Raw genomic sequence first — 9,211 nt, 5'->3', positions numbered from 1 at the left:
GGAGTTTCCCCGCCGCTAACTTATATGCCTGAACCTATGAATCAGGATCATCTCGCTCGAGTTGTGAGTACGTGCTTTTCTGCCCTGCCCTTCGGGGGCCAGCTCCCGGCCTTCATGCATGCACACACCCGGGCTCCGGCCAGCCTCCTCGGCCGGATAGCCTGGGAAGGGTGTGGGCACGCTCGGCTTATTCATTCATCCCCCGGAGGTGTGCACAACCCTCTTGAGTGCTGAGCTCAGGCTGGAAACTGCCATAGACGAACCAAAAAAAAAGAAGAAATATTAGTACTTCCTTTCCCTTGAATGTCACAACAGTCTAGCTACAGCTTAGAGCCTGTATTTTGTGAAGAAGCAGAAACAGACTCACACGTCTGGCGTTAGTGGTCTGTTATAATAATCCGTTATGGTGTATCCAGAGACTAGAGTGCCATGTGGGTACTAGAAAGAATGAAGTAGATCTATGTAAAGTGACAGAAAATGGTTCAGTTTTAAGAGTAAGAGGGAAATTGCACAGCAGTGTGGGCACAAGGTTCCCGTTTGCGTGAATGTGTATTATGACTTTTTATTTTTTTTAAAAGATTTTATTTATTTATTTGAGAGAGAGAATGAGATAGAGAGCAGGAGAGGGGGAGAAGCAGACTCCCCGCTGAGCAGGGAGCCCGATGCGGGACTCGATCCCGGGGCTCCAGGATCATGACCTGAGCCGAAGGCAGTCGCTTCACCAACTGAGCCACCCGGGCGCCCTGTATTTTGACTTTTTTTAAAAAAAATTATAAATGAATCTCAGGGCTCCTGGGTGGCTCAGTCCGTTGAGCGTGCACCTTTGGCTCAGGTCATGATCCCAGGGTCTGGGGATCAAGTCCCGCGTCGGGCTCCCTGCTCAACAGGGGAGTCTGCTTCTCCCTCTCGCCCTGCTCCTCCGCCCCATTCGTGTTCTCTCTCTCTCTCTCTCTCAAATAAATAAATACAATCTCTTTTAAAAACTATAAGTGGATCTCTTCTCATTGTAAAAGGATTAAAAACTCCAGAAAAATTTAGACAAAGACACAAAACGCTCCCATCAGGACCTGCAGGTTATGCTTAGCAGGCCCGGTTATGCTGTAGTAACAAACACCTCTGAACATCCCAGTGACTTAAAATAACACAGATTTATTTCTTGCCCACGCTTCCTTCCCGGCAGGGCTCACAGGAGCTCAGCTCTTCGTAATCAGCCAAGTGCCACTGTCCCAACATGAGGCTTCGGGGTTCACCACTGCAGGGGAAGGAAGTGTGAGCACCGCACACTGGTTCTCAGATACCTCCCACTGAAAGGACACCTGTCCCTCCTTCCTCCCATTTCGTGGGCCACAGCAAGTCACATGGCTACACGTAACTTCCGGAGGGTGAGGAAGTAGGATCCTCCTGAGTACCAGGAAGAGAAGCGAGCCGGAGTGCCCAGAGCAAGGAGCCCAACGTGGGGCTCCATCCCAGGACCCCGAGATCATGACCGGAGCCAAAAAGGCAGACGCTCAGTCAACTGAGCCACCCAGGCGCCCCTAGACCTAGGTTTGAATCCTCCATAGGTTATTTACCTGCTGTGTTCCCCGAGATAAGATGCTTGATCTGCCCAAGACTCTGTTTTCTCTTTGGTACCTGCTTCCTGGGCGAAGGTAGCAATGAAATGCTATCGTGTAAATCAAACCCTTAGTAACCACTGTAGCTTACAAAAGTAGTCGTATCTAGCTCAGAAATAAGGAGTGCTTCAAGGTAGTTGTTCAGAAGACTGGAGATGGGGTGCACAGATAAATGTGGAAAACAAAGCCTCATTCCTCTCTCAGAGTTTTCTAGGGTGATATCTGGACCAGGTTCTCTTGTAGCCCAGAGCCCCAGCAGTGCTGTGGGCTGAGAGAGGGGGGCGTCTTTACAGCCAGGCCAGAGCTGACCGGTGAGATGGAGCAGTGGATCAGGTGCAAAACAGCCTCCCCACGTCAACTGAACTGGGCTCTGCTCCTTCCCACCCTTTGTCTTCCCAAAGCTGAGTGCCTCATTGAGGAGAACAGCTTTCTAATGAAAGGAACATAGTCTTCATATACAAATATGTTGTTGGGGGCCCCTGGGTGGCTCAGTCAGTGAAGCATCCGACTCTTGGTTTTCAGTTCAGGTCATGATCTCAGTGTCCTGGGATCAAGCCCCGTGTCGGGCTCCGTGCTCAGTGCTGAGTCGGCTTGAGATTCTTTTTTTCCCTCTCCCTCTGCGCCCCCTGCCTGTGCTCTTGCTCTCTCTCTCTCTCTCGCATTCTCTCTAAAATAAATAAATCAATCTTTTTTAAAAATTAGAAAAAAGATATAATAATCATTGGGCCGCCTGCCTGGCTCAGTCAGAGAAGTGTGTGACTCTTGATGTCAGGATCGTGAGTTTGAGCCCTATGTTGAGTGTAGAGGTGACGTAAAGAAAAAAAATAGAGAGACCTTTTGATTCCAGTGCCCATGGAGGGGAATGTATCCTGAGAAAATAAAACAAGTGAATAAAGATAGACTTTTCTTGCTCGTAACAAAAAACTGAAAACAGCCTAAATGTCTAGCCATAGGGGATTACACAAACTATAGAGTGCTCAGTTTATCTAACTATTTGGACATGAAAGGGTGTAAATTATCCAATGAAATGTTAGATAGAAAAGAGCAATGTGTATATAAAAGTCTATATGTCCTATGATCTCATTGTTGAAAAAAGCGTATATATACTTATATAAGTAAGTATAAAGTATATACTTATATGAAAATATATGAAAAGATCAATGTCAGATTATTAGCAGCTATTAACTCTAGGGAATGGGGATATGAATTTTTCATGTGTTAATTTTTCTACAAAGACCACGATTAAGTAATAAAAGCCAAAGTTTATTTAAATGTGTCTTCAGCTACATTTTACTACTGATCAATGCTCAAGGTAATCTGCTCACCTCTAGAGGGTCCTGGGGCCAGTGGCCAGGAGTCAGGAAACCTTGGTTTGTACTATATGTGACCTTCAGCAAGCCACCAGGGGTGAGAGGTATTTGTACCCACTTTTTTTTTAAAGATTTTATTTATTTATTTGACAGAGAGAGAGAGACACAGCGAGAGAGGGAACACAAGCAAGGGGAGTGGGAGAGGGAGAAGCAGGCTTCCCGCGGAGCAGGGAGCCCGATGCGGGGCTCGATCCCAGGACCCTGGGATCATGACCTGAGCCGAAGGCAGACGCTTAACGACTGAGCCACCCAGATGCCCTGTACCCACTTTTTACAGATGGACACAGACACACAGAGAAGACCCACTCTGTGTCCAGGATCCCATCGCTCGTCCTAGAACTGGATTTTGAACACAGGTTTTCTGATTCCCAGTCCAGGATTTTCCACACGACATGATGGCCACTGCTCTTCTCTAAAGCACAGGGTCAGAATACAGTCCCTTCCCACTGACAATATTCAATGTCCACAGGAAGTTGCCTCCCTGCCCCCATCATTCCTGGTGCATCATAGGCCCTAGCAGTTGGTGTATCTGCCCTGTTTGTCAGACGGCAGCTTTCTCTAGGCTGGCAGGAACCCAGGCTGGGTTTGGAGAACTCTGGCCTGCTCCTGGCCATCTCTAGGGGGAGGAAGGCTTTTTGACCAGGCTTCTGGCTGGGTGCCTTGCAGAACCAGGCAAGAACTGCCCGCGAAGCCTGGCGGGGGGCCCAGAACGCGTTGTCTTCCCTTTAAACAGACACAAGCTGTCTGTTGAGATTCTGGAAACATCTGACCTTTTGCAGAGCCTCTCAAGGGTTGTTCGGAGGGCCAGAGGGAGGTCCCTCCATTTCTGTAAATGCTTTAACCCTTTCCGCACAGCCCTTAACAACAACAACAACAATGAAAAAGAGATCAGTTTTCAAGGAACTAGAAGGATTTGTTGCACCTGTTTTCCTGTTTTGGGGGGTGGAGTTGGTTGGGCAGCGGGTAGATCACCCCTGGAGGCACAGACTTTTCACCCACAGACCTCCTGCACCATTTTGTCTGTTCCTGGTCTCAAGAACAGGAGGCCCAGAGGCAGGAAAGATGCTGGAAACAGGGCAGCCCCACCAGCCTTGAGGAGAGGCCATATTGGAGGCCCCCCCGCTGATCAGGACAGGAGCAGATACTGTTCCTTTGATTGACTGGTTAATGTATTCCTTCACTCATCCGACAGATGATTGTAGGGCACCTGCCACGTGCCAGGCACGGTGTGAGGCGCTGGCCACACAACGCAAGCAAAGCCAGATAGACATATCCCATGCTGTCAGGAAACGCTCATTTCATGGGGGAGTAGCCTGGGACCAATCACCAGCACAGATAGCAGATACGGTTAAGTGAAGCGCTGGGAGAAACAGACAGGCAGTGCTGAGTGTGCCTGGCCGCGGGGTGTGTGTGTGTGTGTGTGTGTGTGTGTGTGTGTGTGTGTGTGTGTGTGTGTGTTTGTGTGTGTAATTTCAGAAGGTCTGGGAGCAGTGCTGAGTGTGCCTGGCCAGTGTGTGTGTGTGTGTGTGTGTGTGTGTGTGTGTGTGTGTGTGTGTGTGTAATTTCAGAAGGTCTGGGAGTTTTTCCAGAGGAGAGGTTTGAGCAGGGGTTTAAAACTTTGCTGCTTGAAGGGAACTTTCCAGAACGCTCGGTAAGACGCGGAGCAGCGGCGGCTGCCCGAGCTGCGCCCAGCAACGCGCCCCTTCCCGCTCCCCCACACCGGCCTCGGCCCTCTCACCGGCTGTAGAAAATGGTGAAAGAAACCACTTACTATGATGTTTTGGGGGTCAAACCCAATGCCACCCAAGAGGAATTGAAAAAGGCCTACAGGAAACTGGCCTTGAAGTACCACCCTGATAAGAATCCAAATGAAGGAGAGAAGTTTAAACAGATTTCTCAAGCTTACGAAGTACTCTCTGATGCAAAGAAAAGGGAATTATATGACAAAGGAGGAGAACAGGCAATTAAAGAAGGTGGAGCTGGTGGTGGTTTTGGCTCCCCCATGGACATCTTTGATATGTTTTTTGGAGGAGGAGGAAGGATGCAGAGAGAAAGGAGAGGTAAAAATGTTGTGCATCAGCTCTCAGTCACCTTAGAAGATTTATATAATGGTGCAACACGAAAACTAGCTCTGCAAAAGAATGGGATTTGCGATAAATGTGAAGGCCGAGGTGGTAAGAAAGGAGCAGTCGAATGTTGTCCCAATTGCCGAGGTACTGGAATGCAAATAAGAATTCATCAGATAGGACCTGGAATGGTTCAGCAAATTCAGTCTGTGTGCATGGAGTGCCAGGGCCATGGGGAACGGATCAGTCCCAAAGACAGATGTAAAAGCTGCAATGGGAGGAAGATAGTTCGAGAGAAGAAGATTCTAGAAGTTCATATTGACAAAGGCATGAAGGACGGCCAGAAGATAACATTCCATGGTGAAGGAGACCAAGAACCAGGACTGGAACCAGGAGATATTATCATTGTTTTAGATCAGAAGGACCACGCTGTTTTTACTCGGCGAGGAGAAGACCTCTTTGTGTGTATGGACATACAGCTGGTTGAAGCACTGTGTGGCTTTCAAAAGCCAATATCTACTCTTGACAACCGAACCATCGTCATCACCTCTCACCCAGGTCAAATTGTCAAGCATGGAGATATCAAGTGTGTGCTAAATGAAGGCATGCCAATTTATCGTAGACCATATGAGAAGGGTCGTCTTATCATTGAATTTAAGGTAAACTTTCCTGAGAATGGCTTTCTCTCTCCTGATAAACTTTCTTTGCTGGAAAAACTCCTACCTGAGAGGAAGGAACTAGAAGAGACTGATGAAATGGACCAGGTAGAACTGGTGGACTTTGATCCAAATCAGGAAAGACGGTGCCATTACAATGGGGAAGCCTATGAGGATGATGAACATCATCCCAGGGGTGGTGTTCAGTGTCAGACCTCTTAATGGGGCCAGTGAAAAACACTGCTGGCATTTTATATGCAGTAGTGAATGAGTGAAGGACTATAATCATAGCTCACTACTTGCTATTGTTTTTGTTTTAATATTCAACTATAGTAGTGTTTTAAATGAAGAATAAACTCAAATATAAAAGCTCAAAAAAAAAAAAACTTTGCTGCTTGAAGACTGAGTATAATGAAGAATCTTGCACCCTAGACCTGCAACATCTAAATCTGCATTTTTTATAAAGATTTTATTTATTTATTTGACAGAGAGAGAGACAGTGAGAGAGGGAACACAAGCAGGGGGAGCTGGAGAGGGAGAAGCAGGCTTCCTGTGGAGCAGGAAGCCTGACGTGGGACTGGATCCCAGGACGCTGGGATCATGACCTGTGCCAAAGGCAGACGCTTCACAACTGAGCCACCCAGGCGCCCCTAAATCTGCATTTTAACATGAATCCCCCTTGTGATCTATACACACACTCAAGCAGTGCTCAGGGTTGAATGAGGAGTTACCAATCTGGGTACAGCTGGAAGCTGGAAGAGAACCTTCCAGTGTGTTTGTGTGTGTAGTTTATTTTTTAAGTGGGAGAGATTTGAGCATGTTTAAAAGCTATTGGGAATAAAGCAGGGAAGAGGGAGGGTGTGCGACACAAAGGGCCGGGGAGGGGACGCGGGAGGAGGGGCAGTTCCTACAGGGCAGCTTCTCCATCCCTGCTGGCAGCTGGGGTCACCTGGAAGCTTAAAACAATACTGATGCAGGGCCTGCCCCCAAAGACTCAGGTTTAAATGGTCTGCAGGGGGCGCCTGGGTGGCTCAGTCGTTAAGCGTCTGCCTTCGGCTCAGGTCATGATCCCAGGGTCCTGGGATCGAGTCCCACATCGGGCTCCTTGCTCCGCAGGAAGCCTGCTTCTCCCTCTCCCACTCCCCCTGCTTGTGTTCCTGCTCTCGCTGTCTCTCTCTCTCTATCAAATAAATAAATAAAATCTTTAAAAAAAAAAAATGGTCTGCAGGTGCGGCGCCTGGCTGGCTGTCGGTACAGCATGCGACTCTTGACCTTAGGGTCTTGAGTTCAAGCCTTAGGTTGGCCCTAAAGCTTACTGGTAGACACAGACAGAGAGACAGAGAAAGAGAGAGATAGTCTGCAGGTGTAGCCAGCTTCCCAATGATGGCAATGGTGCTGCCAGGGTGGGGGCTCTCTGCTGTGATGGAAAAAAGGCCAGGAGGGGAAAGGTGATGGGTTGGAAGAAGATGCGGCCTCTCAGGGGCCCCGGAGGGCTCTTCGGCCGGGTCTCCCATTCAAGAAGGGCCTCGGATTTAGACTTGGGATGTTATTGTCAAGTGTATCTGTACCTATGGCCATTGTATTCATGTCAAAAAGCACTGCTCTATTGTGCCTGAACAGTTAAAATAGCTACCGTTTTTACTAACTGGTTCTGACGTGCTCTCTGTCCCAAGACCGTCACCCTGTTGGTGAAAGTGGCCTGGGTCTCCCTCTCTCCATGCAAATAGGAGAAAGATAAGGGAGACCCCCCCTCTGTTGACTCGTGTTTTGCATGTGAAGTAAAGGGAGGGTTTTGGAAGCTGGGAGAGGAGGGAAAGGTGTTGTTGCAGACAGTGGGCACCGAGAAGTGAGCAGAGAACCCAGTAGGCCAGCAGGTAGTGTGGAGGGTCTGTGGGAAGTGCTGAGCTGAATTTGCAGTGGAGCCTCCCCCTCTGAGTGAAGCTCCCAGCCACTGCTCGGGAAGAGGTAGCGGGAAGGTAGAGCCCAGAGCACATGCAGAGCTTTCGCCCAGCAGTGAAAATATGTCAGCGGGGGAGTTCAGGAAAGGTTGTTGCAGGGGTGAATCACAGCATCTAAGTTGGGTCGGGAAGGAGTGAAGAAAGGCTAATGGGTGGGGAGAAGGTGGAGATGCTGGTGAGGTCCCAAAAAGGTCAGAGGGAACATGGTAAACCAGAAAGTTGGAAGGAACAGAGATTGTGGCCCGGAAGAGAGATGCCTGAGTCTGGGATCTTGGTGATGAGCCATTATTGATGGTAAAAGGGGGGCGGGGGCTGGGTTGGGGTAGGGGAGGTCCCTGGAGACCTGAGAAACCAGATGTAGGACACGTCTTCCATGTGGTTGCTGAAGTCACCCAAGACGATGACAGGGCTTTAGGTGGAAAAAAAGATGGGGAGCCATGTGCCAAAGTCTCCACTGACTACGGCGGGGAGTGGCCAGGAGGGTGGACAACCTTAAGGCTTTTACCAGAGGTTGGAAGACTGTGTGGTTCAGGAGGGGCATCGGGATGTGATCATAAAAGGTGTGCTTGGAGCCCCAGGTCCTGGGGGACCTCGGGGAAGGTAGGGGAGGAGTGTAGGATGGAGCGTAGCCAAGGAATATGGGCCATTATGGAGACACCAGTGAGCTAGGGAACAAAATCCGTGAGGTTCAAGGTTTATTGTTGAAGGCAGTTGTTCTGGGAGTGTGCTTTCTCTGCCTGCATCAGTGGCATCAGCTGATTACCTGGGAACTTATTAGATATGCAGATATTCAGGTCCCACCCCAGACCTACTGACTCAGTGGCGTGGAGCCTGGCCATCAGCTTTCACAAAGCCTTCTCCTGATTCTCATAGAGGCTCAAGTCTGAGACCCACAGGAATATAGTATTGGGAAAAATGGTTCACTTTGTGGAGAAAAATAAAACGGAATCCCAAACTTAGCATCACCAGGCGCCTGGGTGGTGCCGTCGGTCGAGTGCTGGACTCTTAGTGTCAGCTCAGGTCGTGATCTCGAGGCTGTGGGATCAAGCCATGTGTCGGGCTCCGTTCCTCTCCGTGCAGAATCTTCTTGAGTTACCCTCTCCCTTTCCCTGTCTCTCTGCCCCTACCCCCCGACCCCGTGCGCATGTGCGTGCGCACGCTCTCCCTCTCTCTTTCTCAAACAAATAAATAAATAAATCCTAAAAAAAAAAAACTTAGCATCACATGGAAAAGTGGATTTCATATGGATTAATTCCTAAATGTGACCAGAAAACTATGAAGTTAATAATGTAAAATGTTGGGCGTCTGGGTGGCTCAGTCGTTAAGCGTCTGCCTTCGGCTCAGGTCATGATCCCAGGGTCCTGGGATGGAGACCTGCATCGGGCTCCGTGCTCCGCGGGGAGCCTGCTTCTCCCTCTGCCTCTCCCTCTGCTTGTGTTCCCTCTTTCCCTGTCTCTCTCTGTCAAATAAATAAATAAAATCTTTGAAAAAATAATGTAAAATGTTGAAAAATATCTTTGTGACCTTGGGGCAGGAATGAACTTCCTT

The 9,211-nt window shown here is 48.9% G+C and overlaps 1 pseudogene; it reads left to right on the top strand.

Annotated features, from left to right (window-relative positions):
- Window positions 1–4,629: 4,629 nt before the first annotated feature.
- LOC114223283 (dnaJ homolog subfamily A member 1 pseudogene) lies at window positions 4,630–6,052 on the top strand (annotated as a pseudogene).
- The last annotated feature ends 3,159 nt before the right edge of the window (window positions 6,053–9,211 follow it).

This window comes from Eumetopias jubatus, unplaced genomic scaffold, assembly GCF_037043125.1.
Source record: "Eumetopias jubatus isolate StellerSeaLion01/CBP00866 unplaced genomic scaffold, mEumJub1_p1.0 scaffold_7, whole genome shotgun sequence".
In the NCBI taxonomy this organism is placed as follows: domain Eukaryota; kingdom Metazoa; phylum Chordata; class Mammalia; order Carnivora; family Otariidae; genus Eumetopias; species Eumetopias jubatus.
Note: the sequence above shows the minus strand (reverse complement) of the source record. Positions and strands in the feature narration are given on the sequence as shown.